This window comes from Bos indicus x Bos taurus, chromosome 17 (assembly GCF_003369695.1).
Source record: "Bos indicus x Bos taurus breed Angus x Brahman F1 hybrid chromosome 17, Bos_hybrid_MaternalHap_v2.0, whole genome shotgun sequence".
Lineage (NCBI taxonomy): Eukaryota > Metazoa > Chordata > Mammalia > Artiodactyla > Bovidae > Bos > Bos indicus x Bos taurus.
Window position 1 is genome coordinate 35,578,725 of NC_040092.1, and position 17,092 is coordinate 35,595,816.

At 37.7% G+C, this 17,092-nt stretch overlaps 1 pseudogene; it reads right to left on the bottom strand.

Annotated features, from left to right (window-relative positions):
- Positions 1 to 517: 517 nt before the first annotated feature.
- On the bottom strand, positions 518 to 11,626 carry LOC113907736 (annotated as a pseudogene).
- Between the last annotated feature and the right edge of the window lie 5,466 nt (positions 11,627 to 17,092).

Below are 17,092 nucleotides of genomic sequence, written 5' to 3' on the forward strand. Positions count from 1 at the left end.
GGCAGACATGACTGGACGACTGAACTGAACTGAGAGTCCACTCACACAAGTTGAAGTCTAATGCTACTGCACAGAAGGTATGGCCTTTAACATTTCCACAATCATTCTTGAATGACATTGGTTTTAGCAGGACACTCTCAGACTGTTTCCTTGTCTGATCTCTGTATTAATCTGTCTTTATCATATCATACCAAATTACTAGGCTCCAGTAATTGCTGGCTGAATTCACTATTGCTTCAACAAACCCTGCCTGGGGACAATTTGCTCAAACGTCTGCTCAAATTACATTCAGAGTTTTTTTTCAGAAGTTCTATGATTCATCTCTGTGATTTGCTCTGAACTTGGGGTTGGAGGTGGGGGGCTTTTCTTACCTGTGCATTTCTCTGATTCTCTCTAGTAAAACTGTTGACCTACAATTTGTAAATTATAAACTTTTTTTTATTTTTATTTTTTGGAAGTGTCTGTTAAACAAAGAGTTGATTTGTTAATATGCACGATTAATACAAACTATGAAGTGCTAAGAAATTTTAATACCTAAGTCATAGCAAGCAGGTGGCAATTCAACATCCAGGGTCAATAGAAAACTTGAGGGGGCTGCAACAGATTAGACTCCCATGGTGGAGGACACATTTTCAGAGGTGAAGTGGGTGCAGGTATAACAGCTTTTCAAGTCCCCTCTCATCACAGAGGATCAGCAGCAGCACTCCATTCAAGGAAAAGTGTGCTCTCTGGCACTCTTCAGGCAGGACGAAACTCAAAATCTAGTGGATTGAAGGGGAGGGATTTTTCTTTTTCTGGATAAGTGTTAACTGTGGTAGTCACTGAGCTTTTTGCTTAATGACCTTCCCAGTCATGTTTTTGGTAGAGAAGGTTGTGTTTCTATCTGAGTGGTTCACTAGTCTTTCTTGACTTTTCTGAGACTGACAGTTTCCAGTGCCTTTCTGGCAGCTCTGGGTAAGGTGGGTGGAGCATCAACATTTTACCAATATATGGTGTTGAAACCTAAGGTCTCCCCTCTAAAGTTTTACAGAAGGCTCAGACCCCAGCTTCACTTTGTAAATTGTAAGTAGAGTTACCAATCACTTACAGTTCACATCTTTACCATTTTTAAGAGTGCTCTTTAACCTTAATTTCCTCACATTCTGTTTCAAATAAAGTCAGGGTTTTTGCAGGTAATTTTGGAGCTATATCTATTCTTATGGCCTCCTTTTTCTCTTGTGACAAACATCAGATTACTTTCTGGAACTGGGAATAGGGACAGTAACTCACCTTTCTTGGGGTGACACTAGGCTGATGATACAGTCTCCAGTGCAGAGATCCCAACCATTTTTGGCACTAGGGATTGATTTAATGGAAGATATTTTTTCTGTATCAGGGGTGGGAGGATAATTTGGGGATGACTAAGTGCATTACATTTACTGTGCACTTTATTTCTAATCTAATGTCACTGATGATCTGACAGGAGGTACTGGCCCATGGCCTGGAGGTTGGGGACCCCTGCTCTAGTGTTCTTGATTTTTTTTCACCTTGCAAGTGAAAGTCTAACTTGCAAGTAAATTGGGCCAATGCTCAACAAGGCCCCAGTATTTTAGGCTTGTCTAGACTAGGGTTGATTCTCTGTTCTATGAGTGGGTTGCTGTGGAATTCAGTTGTTTTATTCAGTATATCAGATAATAAACATTTTATAATGTACAACTTAAGTTGTATAGTAATTTTACCCAGTGTTTAGTTTAGTTTAGGTTAGTCAAGAGTTTAGTCTCTGCCAGTAGTAAACAAACCTACTTTTCATTTAAAGAATGTTTTTCTTACCAAATATGACATACATATACTTCTAAGTCCAGTAGGATTTAATGGAGTTTCTTCTAATAGCACTGAAATAATAGGCCTAATACAAATACAGTCATAGGACACCTTATACTGCAACCCAGACATTTTATAAGTCAAATTAATACCTATCCCATTATCAATATTGTTTATTTAGACACTTTTACAATAATATTAAGCTCTGAAATTTAATGTCTTTACTGTAAGGTCTATAGATGACTGTCTCTCATACCTAGATATATTCTACACATTTCACATAATATAAATTTTCCCATAGTTCTCTGTGTTATTTGCATTTTTCTTAGAATTCAACTATTAAACATGCCTTATTTTTTACAGTTAAAAGATATTGTTGTTGTTCAGCCACTAATTAGTGTCCAACACTTTGTGACCCCATGAACACATGCCAGGCTTGACGTACTCCTTTCCCTATTTGGAACCAGTCTGGTGTTCCATGTCCAGTTCTAACTGTTGCTTCCTGACTGCATACAGGTTTCTCAAGAGGCAGATCAAGTGGTCTGGTATTCCCATCTCTTTCAGAATTTTCCACAGTTTATTGTGATCCACACAGTCAAAGGCTTTGGCAAAGACAATAAAGCAGAAGTAGATGATTTTCTGGAACTCTTTTCCTTTTTTGATGATCCAGCAGATGTTGGCAATTTGATCTCTGGTTCCTCTGCCTTTTTTAAAACCAGCTTGAACATCTGGAAGTTCACGGTTCACGTACTGCTGAAGCCTGGCTTGGAGAATTTTGAGCATTATTTTACTCGCGTGTGAGATGAGTGCAATTGTGCGGTAGTTTGAGCCTTCTTTGTCATTGCCTTTCTTTGGGATTGGGATGGAAACTGACCTTTTCCAGTCCTGTGGCCACTGCTGAGTTTTCCAAATTTACTGGCATATTGAGTGCAGCATTTTCACAGCATCATCTTTCAGGATCTGAAATAGCTCAACTGGAATTCCATCACCTCCACTAGCTTTGTTCATAGTGATACTTTCTAAGGACCACTTGACTTCACATTCCAGGATGTCTGGTTCTAGGTCAGTGACAACACCACCGTGATTATCTTTGTTTTGAAGATCTTTTTTGTACAGTTCTTCTGTGTATTCTTGCCACCTCTTCTTAATATCTTCTGCTTCTGTTAGGTCCATACCATTTCTGTCCTTTATTGAGCCCATCTTTGCATGAAATAATCCCTTGGTATCTCTAATTTTCTTGAAGAGATCTCAAGTCTTTCCCATTCTGTTGTTTTCCTCTATTTCTTTCCTTGATCACTGAGGAAGGCTTTCTTATCTCTCCTTTCTATTCTTTGGAACTCTGCATTCAGATGCTTATATCTTTCCTTTTCTCCTTTGCTTTTCACTTCTCTTCTTTTCACAGGTATTTGGAAGGCCTCCCCAGAGAGCCATTTTGCTTTTTTTCATTTCTTTTCCATGGGGATGGTCTTGATCCCTGTCTCCTGTACAATGTCATGATCCTCCGTCCATAGTTCCTCAGGCACTCTATCATATCTAGTCCCTTAAATCTATTTCTCACTTCCACTGTATAATCATAAGGGATTTTAGTTAGGTCATACCTGAATGGTGTAGTGGTTTCCCCACTTGCTTCAGTTTAAGTCTGAATTTGGCAAAAAGGAGTTCGTGAATTGAGCCACAGTCAGCTCCTGGTCTTGTTTTTGCTGACTGTATAGACCTTCTCCATCTTTGGCTGTACAGAATATAATCAATCTGATTTCGGTGTTGACCATCTGGTGATGTCCATGTGTAGAGTCTTCTCTTGTGTTGTTGAAAGAGGGTGTTTTCTATGACCAGTGCGTTCCCTTGGCAAAACTCTATTAGCTTCTGCCCTGCTTCATTCTGTATTCCAAGGCTAAAGTTGCCTGTTACCCCAGGTGTTTCTTGACGTCCTACTTTTGCATTCAAGTCTTCTATAATGAAAAGCGTATCTTTTTTGGGTGTTAGTTCTAAAAGGTCTTGTAGGTCTTCATAGAACCATTCAACTTCAGCTTCTTCAGCATTACTGGTTGGGGCATAGACTTGGATTACTGTGATATTGAATGGTTTGCCTTGGAAACGAACAGAGATCATTCTGTCGTTTTTGAGATTGCATCCAAGTATTGCATTTCAGACTCTTTTGTTAACCATGAAGGCTACTCCATTTCTTCTGAGGGATTCCTGCCCACAGTAGTAGATATAATGGTCATCTGAGTTAAAGTCACCCATTCCGGTCCATTTTAGTTTGCTGATTCCTAGAATGTTGACGTTCACTCTTGCCATCTCCTGTTTGACCACTTCCAATTTGCCTTGATTCATGGACCTGACATTCCAGGTTCCTATGCAATATTATTCTTTACAGCATCGGACCTTGCTTCTATCACAAGTCACATCCACAACTGTGTATTGTTTTTGCTTTGGCTCCATCCCTTCATTCTTTCTGGAATTATTTCTCCACTGATCTCCAGGAGCATCTTGCACACCTACCGACCTGCGGAGTTGCTTTTTCAGTATCCTATCGTTTTGCCTTTTCATACTATTCATGGGGTTCTCAAGGCAAGAATACTGAAGTGGTTTGCCATTCCCTTCTCCAGGGGACCACTTCCAATCAAGGCAAATTGGAAGTGGTCAAACAAGAGATGGCAAGAGTGAACGTCGACATTCTAGGAATCAGCGAACTGAAATGGACTGGAATGGGTGAATTTAACACAGATGACCATTATATCTACTACTGTGGGCAGGAATCCCTCAGAAGAAATGGAGTAGCCTTCATGGTTAACAATAGAGTCTGAAATGCAGTACTTGGATGCAATCTCAAAAACGACAGAATGATCTCTGTTCGTTTCCAAGGCAAACCATTCAATATCACAGTAATCCAAGTCTATGCCACAACCAGTAATGCTGAAGAAGCCGAAGTTGAACGGTTCTATGAACACCTACAAGACCATTTAGAACTAACACCCAAAAAAGATGTCCTTTTCATTATAGGGGACTTGAATGCAAAAGTAGGAAGTCAAGACACACCTGAAGTAACAGGCAAATTTGGCCTTGGAATATGGAATGAAGCAGGGCAAAGACTAATGGAGTTTTGCCAAGAGAACGCACTAATCATAGAAAACACCCTCTTCCAACAACACAAGAGAAGACTCTATAGATGGACATCACCAGATGGTCAACATCAAAATCAGATTGATTATATTTTTGCAGCCAAGTCAGCAAAAACAAGACCAGGAGCTGACTGTGGCTCAGACCATGAAGTCCTTATTGCAAAATTCAGACTTAAATTGAAGAAAGTAGGGAAAACCACTAGACTATTCAGGTATGACCTAAATCAAATCCCTTATGATTATACAGTGGAAGTAAGAAATAGATTTTAAGGGCCTAGATCTGATAGATAGAGTGTCTATTGAACTATGGAATGAGGTTTGTGACATTGTACAGGAGACAGGGATCAAGATCATCCCCATGGAAAAGAAATGCAAAAAAGCAAAATGGCTGTCTGGGAGGCCTTACAAATAGCTGTGAAAAGAAGAGAAGCAAAAAGCAAAGGAGAAAAGGAAATATATAAACATCTGAATGCAGAGTTCCAAGAAAAGCAAGAAGAGATAAGTAAGCCTTCTTCAGCGATCAATGCAAAGAAATAGAGGAAAACAACAGAATGGGAAAGACCAGAGATCTCTTCAGGAATATCAGAGATACCAAAGGAATATTTCATGCAAAGATGGGCTTGATAAAGGACAGAAATGGTATGGACCTAACAGAAGCAGAAGATATTAAGAACAGATGGCAAGAATACACAGAAGAACTGTACAAAAAAGATCTTCACGACCCAGATAATCATGATGGTGTGATCACTGACCTAGAGCCAGACATCCTGGAATGTGAAGTCAAGTGGGCCTTAGAAAGCATCACTACAAACAAAGCTAGTGAAGGTGATAGAATTCCAGTGGAGGTATTCCAAATCCTGAAAGATGATGCTGTGAAAGTGCTGTACTCAATATGCCAGCAAATTTGGAAAACTCAGCAGTGGCCACAGGACTGGAAAAGGTCAGTTTCCATCCCAATCCCAAAGAAAGTCAATGCCAAAGAATGCTCAAACTACCACACAATTGCACTCATCTCACATGCTAGTAAAGTAATGCTCAAAATTCTCCAAGCCAGGCTTCAGCAATATGTGAACCGTGAACTTCCAGATGTTCAAGCTGGTTTTAGAAAAGGCAGAGGAACTAGAGATTAAATTGCCAATATCCACTGGATCATGGAAAAAGGAAGAGAGTTCCAGAAAAACATCTATTTCTGCTTTATTGACTATGCCAAAGCCTTTGACTATGTGGATCACAATAAACCATGGAAAATTCTAAAAGAGATGGGAATACCAGACCACCTGAAATGCCTCTTGAGAAATTTGTATGCAGTCAGGAAGCAACAGTTAGAACTGGACATGGAACAACAGACTGATTCCAAATAGGAAAAGGAGTATGTCAAGACTGTATATTGTTACTCTGTTTATTTAACTTATATGCAGAGTACTTCATGAGAAACGCTGGACTGGAAAAACACAAGCTGGAATCCAGACTGCCGGGAGAAATATCAATAACCTCAGATATGGAGATGACACCACCCTTATGGCAGAAAGTGAAGAGGAACTCAAAAGCCTCTTGATGAAAGTGAAAGTGGAGAGTGAAAAAGTTGGCTTAAAGCTCAACATTCAGAAAACGAAGATCATAGCATCCGGTCCCATCACTGCATGGGAAATAGATGGGGAAACAGTGGAAACAGTGTCAGACTTTATTTTTCTGGGCTCCAAAATCACTGCAGATGGTGACTGCAGCCATGAAATTAAAAGACGTTTCCTCCTTGGAAGGAAAAGTTATGACCAACCTAGATAGCATATTCAAAAGCAGAGACATTACTCTGCCAACAAAGGTCCGTCTAGTCAAGGCTATGGTTTTTCCTGTGGTCATGTATGGATGTGAGAGTTGGACTGTGAAGAAAGCTGAGCGCTGAAGAATTGATGCTTTTGAACTGTGGTGTTGGAGAAGAGTCTGAGAGTCCCTTGGACTGCAAGGAGATCTAACCAGTCCATTCTGAAGGAGATCAGCCCTGGGATTTCTTTGGAAAGAATGATGCTAATGCTGAAACTCCAGTCCTTTGGCCACCTCATGCGAAGAGTTGACTCATTGGAAAAGACTCTGATGCTGGGAAGGATTGGGGGCAGGAGGAGAAGGGGACGACAGAGGATGAGATGGCTGGATGGCATCACTGACGCGATGGACGTGAGTCTGAGCGAACTCCGGGAGTTGGTGATGGTCAGGGAGGCCTGGCGTGCTGTGATTCATGCAAAGAGTTGGACATGACTGAGTGACTGATCTGGTCTGATCTGATCTCCAGTGAACCACATTCTTGCAGATCTCTCCACCATGACCCACCCTTCTTGGGTGGCCCCACATGGCATGGCTTAGTTTTACTGAGTTAGACAAGGCTATGGTCCATGTGATTAGATTGACTAGTTTTCTGTGATTAGGGTTTGTGTGTCTGCCCTCTGATGCCTCTTGCAACACCTACCATCTTACTTGGGTTTCTCTTTCTCTTGTTTTTTTTTTTTTTTTCCCTAGAAGGTTGCATATCTCCAGTTCATTTAGTTGTTGTTTTCATATCTGTCATTACTGATATTTCTGCTGGCATCTTGATTCCAGCTTGTGGTGCATCCAACCCAGCATTTCACATGATATATTCTGCATATAAGTTAAATGAACAGGGTGACACTATACAGCCTTGACACACTCCTTTCCCAATTTTGAAACACTCCTATTCCATGTTCAGTTCCAACGTTGTTTTTTGACATAATAATAATAGATCTTATGGGGGAAAAAAATCCCAGGAAAGTTTAAATGGGTAAATACTTTAAAGAATAAAACTTGAGCTTAGACATTTTCTGAAAGAATTAATAAATGGAATTTCTAAGTAACATACTTAAGTATTTCAAGTATAACTAGTATATTATAATTATATTATATTATAATTTTATATTATAGTATAATTTTCTTATATATAAGAATATATATAATATATTCTTATATTATAATTTTCTTTAAAGATTACAACTTTTTTGGATGGTGGTTTTCAGTTCAGATAATTATAACTGACATCAGCAAAATTCAAAACTGAGGTAAGAACAAAAGAAGAAAATGAATATAGTTGAATAACAGTGAAAAATTTTATGCATAATACATACAAGTAAGATAAATCAAAAGCAAGTTATTTCATGTTGGATGTTGGAGTAAGCATAAATTTAGCACACTGTTGACAGAAATTTTAATAAAGTTGTAGATACTTTCAGTGATAAATGGTATACTTTTTATTTGATGAGTTAATTTTAAAACTTAAACATTAATATCCCCAAATATACTGATATTTTTCTGGAATACTATATATGTAACATCTTTTATTTATTTCATATAAACATGCTCTTTGTGTCATGGGTAATATAAAAAGGACCAACAGCCTCTATAACTAAATAAATATAATGCATAATAATTTGGATTTTAATTATATATGAAAGGGATCATTGTTTAACATAGCAAACATCTTGTTTACATAAGCATTTACATTTAATTTGAGATGGAAAATGTTTAAAAAAGCATCATCTATCCAAATGTTCATTATGTCTATTAACTCTAATACTTTAGAGAGTTAGAGAATATTAAATAGAAAACACCTGCCTGAATAATGCTACTTTCAATTATCACAGTTTAATAACATTCAAGGCATACATTTTTGCATAATGATTTGAGATTATCAGAAAGTTCAACATATGCTCCAAAAACTACTTTGAGTCCAATTAAAATAATAATCCAATCATCTCCCATATGTTTATTTACTGCCTAATATGTGCTTACTGCATACACACCCTTTTTTGTTTGCAGTATAGATAAAACAGACAAATATTCCTGTTCTTGTTTGATTGCATAGTATGTATGTTTTGGATAGGGTTATATAGATAATAAACAGAAAATAAATTATGTAGCATGTTAGATATTGATTCAATTATGGCAATAAATATCAGCAAATGTGATAGGCGTATTCTGGAAGATCATTTCAAATTTTAAACAGGGTAGTCAGAAAAATCTCACTGGTAAGCAGATACGTGAAGAAAGTAAAGAGACAATTTGTAAGAATGATTGGGGAAAAGTGCTCCAGGTAAAAGGACCAGCAAGTGTAAAGATTCAAGACTACAGATAATATTCTAAAGGAAAAGAAAAGCAGATATGACTGGAGATGAATGGAATGGAAGTGCTCATGTGATGATCATGGGATCAGAAAGTTAATGATATGCTACATCGTGCAGTTTAATGTAGACAATTTAAGAAAATCCTAGGATCTAAAAGAACAGAGAACTACCATTTCCTACCCACTGCCCTGCTCACAAAGCCAGAGGGTCACTCTGAGAGTAGGGAGGGACTATTTCCAATACCAGTTTCAGATATATGACTCAGATTATTTTGCAAATCATTAAGGTAGGGGAAAGGGATGGTATGGGGAGGGAGGTGGGAGGGGGGTTCAGGATTGGGAACACGTGTACACCCGTCGCGGATTCATGTTGATGTGTGGCAAAACCAATACAATTGAAAAAAAAAAAAGAACAGAGCAACAAATCTGTTCTCTTAAATTCTGACTTTTCTACAGCAGAGTTTAAAGGGACTTAAACCTGAAGACTCTTTTAAAACAATAGATTTTAGAGGTAACCAAATAAGAAACAGGTAGTTCCACATGGGTAAGGAGCTAAATCATAGATCAGTCAATTTTTCAGAAATAACCAGGAAAACTGACACTAAGGAAAACCAGATCATAAAAGACCCTGAGACAGGACTCAAAAGCAACAAAGGGAAAATATTAAATTAATATTAAATTGTTTAATTAAAAATTATGTTGCCCTAAAGCAACAAAGACAAAAATATTTTTTCACACAGTGAAAAGATCATGAAAGGAATTTAAATGTAACCTTAGAAAATAGTCACCCAATTCAAAAATAAGCAGTAAAGTAAAAGAAGAGAATAGAAAGACATGGGGAAACAGTGGAAACAGTGATTGACTTTATTTTTCTGGGCTCCAAAATCACTGCAGATGGTGATTGCAGCCATGAAATTAAAAGATGCTTACTCCTTGGAAGGAAAGTTATGACCAACCTAGACAGCATTTTAAAAAACAGAAACATTACTTTCCCAACAAAGGTCCGTCTAGTCAAGGCTATAGTTTTCCCAGTGGTCATGTATGGATGTGAGAGCTCGATTATAAAGAAAGGTAAGTGCCGAAGAATTGATGCTTTTGAACTGTGGTGTTGGAGAAGACTCTTGAGAGTCCCTTAGACTGCAAGGTGATCCAACCAGTCCATTCTAAAGGAGATCAGTCCTGGGTGTTCACTGGAAGGGCTGATGTTGAGGGTGAAACCCCAATACTTTGGCCACCTGCTATGAAGAGCTGACTCATTTGAAATGACCCTGATGCTGGGAAGGATTGGGAGCAAGAGGAGAAGGGGACAGCAGAGGATGAGATGGTTGGATAGCATCACCAACTTGATGGACATGGGTTTGTGTGGACTCCGGGAGTTGGTAATGGACAGGGAGGCCTGGTGTGCTGTGGTTCATGGGGTCGCAGAGAGTCAGACACGATTGAGTGACTGAACTGAACTGAACTGAGACCTATTTAAAAATAAATAAATAAGAGGAAGATGTAATTCTAAGGATAATAATAATGCATTCAATGTGAATGGATTAAATAATCCAGTCATAGTGCAGATGTATTCAGGTAGGAAGGGCAAAGATCCAGGTACATATTGTTAAAAGGAAACATATTTCAAATTGAAAGATACAAATATAAAATAAAAGGGTGGAAAATATATGCAAATGTATTAAGAAGGCAGCTGGAGACATATGAGAGTTTACTACTATCAGAAAAATGAGAGTTTAGTAAAAAAAAAAAAAAGAAAGAAAAGAAAAGATAAAACTTCCTACAATGTCCCTGTAAGTAGAATTCAGTTCTTTACATGGTCTCCTGACCAGGTTTACCAGGTTTCTGGCCTCTCCCCCAGCATCAGAGCATTCTTTCTGCCTGTGTCTTGAGACACTGAGTGCTTGCTACCCTACATCAAAGTCAGAGGGTCTGCTTTCACTCTTGGAAACAATGAGTTCTTGCCTGTTCCTGGGGGCGAGAAAGATGGCTGCCCCTTCCTTTAGGGGCTTAACATTTGGCTTCCTAGGTGTGAAGAGTCTTAGCAAGGGCACAAGGATAGCCCCCCACAGCAGCTGGTCACCTGACTCACAGCACCTCCAGGGAAGCTGCCTCCAGTCTCCTGCCTGCCTCTGACCTTATATGCCATCTGAAATGATACTGAGTGTATGAACTCCTCCTGTGCTTATGTCCCTAGCCCCAGCCATTCCAAACTCATAAGGTAGCCCCTAGGAGCCTTTAAAAAGTTGTTAAACTTTTTGCTGATTTACTATTGCCTGCTTTCATGTAGACTACCAGGGTTAAATAATTCCTTGTTCCTCATTAGAAATGAGTTTACCTGTTGAACTTGCAAACCTAGCTCTACACTATGCTCAGGCAAAATTTTGATTTTGACAATTTTCCAACTTTTTCTCTTTATTAGAGTGGGAGGGGCTTTCTTTGAAAATTTCTTTTTTTCTAGCAAATGCCAGAAGCTTCATTATTTTTGAATTATGTTGCTTCATTTTCATCTAATAGAATCCATAGATTCTGTACCTTTCAATTTGATTCCTTTTTTAAAGTCCTGTTTTGAATACTTGTACATGTTTACTAATTTTCTTATTTACATATTTATAGCTGATTTATTTGAAAATTTTATTTCTGAATTTATTTCCAATGAATTGAGAATGTTTTCTATATTATTTTTCTTTATTAAATTTGAGTCTGTAGTTGGTTTTAAAAAGTACTACTAATTGTTAAGAAATATCAAAGAAGTGATTTTTGGATATATATGTAAGTGTGAAAGTGAAAAGTAAAAATGTTAGTCGTTCAGTCATGTCTGAAGCTTTGTAACCCATGGACTGTAGCCCACCAGACTCCTCTGTCAATGGGACTTCCCAAGCAAGAATACTGGAGTGGGTTGCCATTTCCTTCTCCAGGGGATCTTCCTGACCCAAGAATCGAACCTAGGTCTCCTGCATTTTAGGCAGATTCTTTACCATCTGAGCTACCAGGGAAACCATTATATATATATAGAAAATAGCTTTTTGTATGTATGTAAATATATATTTATATGCATATGTATTCATCAGATGTTCAGTTTGGTTCAGTGTCTGATTCTTTGTGACCCTATGGATTGCAGTACTCCAGGGCTCCCTGTCCATCACCAACTCTCAGAGCTTATTCAAACTCATGTCCATTGAGTTGGTGATGCCATCCAACCGTCTCATCCTCTGTCGTTTGCTTCTCCTCCTGCCTTCAATCATTCCCAGCATCAGGGTCTTTTCAAATGAGTCAGTTCTTCGCATCAGGTGGTCAAAGTATTGGAGTTTCAGCTTCAGCATCAGTCCTTACAATGAATATTCAGGACTGATTTCCTTTAGGATGAACTGTTTGGATCTCCTTGCTGTCCAAGAGACTCTCAAGAGTCTCCTCCAACACCAGAGTTCAAAAGCATTAATTCTTTGCTGTTCAGCTTTCTTTATAGTTCCAACTCTCACAGCCATACATGACTACAGGAAAAACCAAAGCTTTAACTAGACAGACCTTTGTTGGCAAAGTAATGTCTCTCTTTTTCAGTATGCCATCTAGGTTGTTCATAACTTTTCTTCCAAAGAGCAAGTGTCTTTTAATTTCATGGCTGCAGTCACCATCTGCAGTGATTTTGGAGCCCTCCAAAATAGATGTTAGCATTACATTATTAAGCAGTACTTATTATTCTTTACCATCTGAGCCACCAGCCACCATTGGCAAGCCATCCACTTGCCGATGCAGGAGACACTGGAGGCACAGGTTCAATCCTTGGATCAGGAAGATCCCTTGGAGAAGGAACTAGCAACCCACTCTAGTATTCTTGCCTGGAAAGTCCCAAGGGTTGCAAAGAGTCAGACATGACTGAGCTAGTAATAACACACATTATTGCTACACATACTTGCAAAGCCTTAATCTAGCTGATTTAATAGAGTCTTCAGAGTCAAGACTCACTAGTCTTTTGTTTCTTTGATTTTTCTTACTCCTCTGTCGTTTATATTTTACATGTACATGGATGCTATAGTTAGTAGGTATTGCACAGATTGAAGTTATATCCTCATTTTCAGTTGATTATTTAGAAAACATATATATGGGTGTGTAGAAGAACAAGATTCTGTGACCTAAAATCATTCCACAAACTTATGCTAGATTCTTATGTATGATAAATTATATTTAAATAAATCTTATCCTAGGTTTAAGAGAAACTTCAAAGTACCAACAAGATATGTTTGAATGTTAAAATTTAGTTCTCCAATATTGTCAGATATGCTTCCATTTTTTCATATGCCCAAACTGAGACACACGCACGCACACACCAGTGTGGTTTCTAACTACCACATTATGTGAGCCTTCATGATGTGTGGCATATTTCTACCAGGATACAGAAAAAAAAATCATTTAATATTTCTGTCAACAATCAAATTTTTTAAACTACATAAAACTAGCATACTATATGTTACTATCCTTAATCTAATTGATATATTTATTTTTGCTCAACCTATAATAATAATTATTTTCCTAAAAGACAATTAATATATCAAAATGTGTATTGATCTAAAGAAAATAATGAATAGTACTTTATTCCCGAGTTCAGATGTGGCACATTTGTTATACTTGGGTAAGAATTCTGAACAAAGTATAGAACCTTGAATTAGAAGCAAAACTTGTTTGAAAATAGGTGTGCAGGACTTCCCTGGTGGTCCAGAGGTTAAGATTTTTGCCTTGAAACACGGGAGTGCAAATTTAATCCCTGTCGGCTAGCTAAGACCCCATGTGCCTCCCAGCCAAAAACCCAAAATATAAAACTGAAGCAATATTATAATAAATTCAATTAAGACTTTAAAAATGGTCCACATTAAAGAAATGTTTAAAAAATTAAAGAAAGTAAAGTAGGTAGATAAGCAGAGGTATAGAAGAGTAATTCAATGACTATTCATTTGTAATAGCTATATATTGTCATATATGGAGAGTCCCTTTCATGATTATCATGGGACTTTTCACTTGGACTTTGTAACACTGAAGTATGTAGCTCGAGGTGTAAAAAAACAGTGTGGTTTTTCATGGAAATGCAAAAAGAATTTATACACGTGAATAAGAAGAACAGATTTTAAATTGAAGTAGCAGTATATTCTTTCGATATTGAGACAATTCTGAATCTTCTTGTAAAAGTGGCAAAATGCACATGCAGAGACAGTCTTCAAGACATTTATTAGAACAACATATTTTATTTTTCAGTCTGTTCTTTCTCAGTTTCAGCCAAATTATTCTATGTGCAAAATTTAATTATGAACTTGAACACAAGTCCCAAAACATTGACAATTTTATCATCACTGAAAGCTGGTATAAAAGAAAAATGTTGAAAACTTTTCTAATTCACCAACTGTTAGCTGCACATTACTGTGAAATAGCTGTGTGGCACTCATTATATTCGACAGAGGCAGGGATATTTTGTTGATGAATATTACTGAGAAACTGTGCTTTTCTGTTTACTAATAGGACAATATAATTTATTAAATACAAGCAAACAAACAAAATCATATTCCCATGCTAAGATTTAGCCTTCTAGGAGGATGTGAAAAGGTTACCATGATTCAAGTCTACAATCATGAATTTATATAGCATGATTTTGAAAGCATATTTCTATGCTTGAAGATTCCAAGGAGAGGTAAATGATATTAGAGTGTGATTGGAAGAAAAATGAAAATAGGCTTTTGATAAGATATTGCTTTTTTTTCTTACCTGTTCACACAAGAAGAATAGCTAAATGGTAGATGCATGGACAAGTGACATTAGAAGTGACCTCTTATGAGTTCTTAGGGTTGTGACATTTGGGGTGTACATTTCATGTTATTTTAGAGTCATGTTAATTTTCATGATAGTCATATTGTTCTTGATTTTTTTTCACTTTTAAAATTTGCATAATATGATAAGCTGTCAAATATGATTAAGCATATTGTTTCATTCTGTAAAATCTGAAATACTTAATGTAAAATCCAGTCAAGTTCACTTATTGTTTTAAAAGAAAACCCTCTGAAGACCTTTTGAGTGGGAGTCTTAAAGGTGCCAAGATTCTAAAATTATACTTTTTAAAAAACACTTCTATTTTACTTTTATATTACTAGACAGACAATGGAATAATGCCTGAAAATTGTATTAGTTTGCTATAATACATGATGACACTACTCTGGAAATATATTCCATGTCCATCATTCTTATTTGTCTTTTATCTAAGCCCTCCTTCTCTCTCCCAATCTTCTTTTCTTTCATGGCTCTCATATTTTTACCACTGGTGTCGTAATTGAGACCTGCTGATTTGTCTCTTTTTATCACCCATATTTATTCAGTTGCCATCTCAAGCATGTTTCCTTAACACACCCTGTCTTATATGCATGCTTGTGTGCTAAGTAGCTTCAGTTATGTGTGACTCTTTGTGATCTTACGGACTGTGGACTGCCAGGCTCTTCTGTCCACAGAATTTTCCCAGCAAGAATACTGGAGTGACTTGCCATGCCCTCCTCCAGGGGATCTTCTAGACCCAAAGATCGAACCTGCAACTTCTGCATTGGCAGGCAAGTTGTTTTTACCATTAGCACCGTGTGGGAAACTGATTTTTCTCTTTTTATCATCCATATTTATTCAGTTGCCCTTTCAAGTATATTTCCTTAACATGCCTTATCTTCAATTCAGTTCAGTTGCATAGTTATGTTCAACTCTTTGCGACTGCATGGACTGCAGCATGCCAGGCTTTCCTGTCCGTCATCAACTCCCAGAGCTTGATCAAACTCATGTCCATGAAGTCAGTGATGCGATCCAACCATCTCATCCTCTGTTGTCCCCTTCTCCTCCTGCCTTCAATCTTTCCCAGCACCAGGGTCTTTTCCAATGAGTTAGTTCTTCCCATCAGGTGGCCAAAGTATTGAAGCTTCAGCTTCAGCATCAGTCCTTCCAATGAATATTCCAGACTGATTTCCTTTAGGATTGACTGGTTGGATTTCCTTGCAGTCCAAGGGACTCTACAGTCTTCTTCAACAGCACAGTTCAAAAGAATCAATTCTTCAGTGCTCAGCTTTCTTTAGGGTCCAACTCTCACATCCGTACATAAATACTGGAAAAACCATAGCTTTGACTAGATGGACTTTTGTTGGCAAAGTAATGTCTCTGCTTTTTAATAAGCTGTCTAGCTTGTCACAGTTTTTCTTCAAAGGAGCAAGTGTCTTTTATTTTCATGGCTGTAGTCACCCTCTGCAGTGATTTTGGAGCCCAAGAAAATAAAGTCTCTCACTGTTTTCATTGCTTCCCCATCTATTTGCTGTGATGTGATAGGACAAGATGCCAAGGTCTTAGTTTTCTTAAGGTTGAGTTTTATGTTGAGTTTCATCTTGTATATTATAGATCATAAACTTCCATTTTCTGCAGTAGCCTCCCAACTGATACCAGTTTCTCCAATTTCCTCTCAAATCTTCATTATATTAGAAAATAAAAAATGTTAAAAGTGTTTTCATTGGTCTTTCTCCTTTTAAAAATTAGTCTTGAGTTCCTACTCTCTGGATTAAGTCTAGACTCTTTCAATTTGTTTCATTCTTCACTTCATGCTCAGTTGCTTCAGTCATGTCCGACTCTTTGCAACTTCTGTCTGTGGTATTCTCCAGGCAAGAATACTGGCATGGGTTGCTATGCCTTTCCCCAGGGGATCTTCCCAACCCAGAAATTAAAACCGTGGGGTCCTGTGTCTCCTGCACTGAAGGCAGATTCTATACTTACTGAGCCGCCTGGGAAGCCCTATTCTTCACTTCCCTCCCTCCAAAATCTGATCATAATCCATTTTTCATGAATTACCACCTTCTTTACATAAATATTAACTTTTTCTAGTCAATTTTGCTCAAAGACCTTCCCATGTTCTATTTCCATTCTTGGTTTCACACCTTTTCTTACTTCATGCCTATTATGGTTATCACACAATTATTACCAGATAATTTGCAGCAAAATTATGTCATATTTTTTTGGCTACCTTGTTGCTGTTTTATCCTGTCTGTTAAAAATC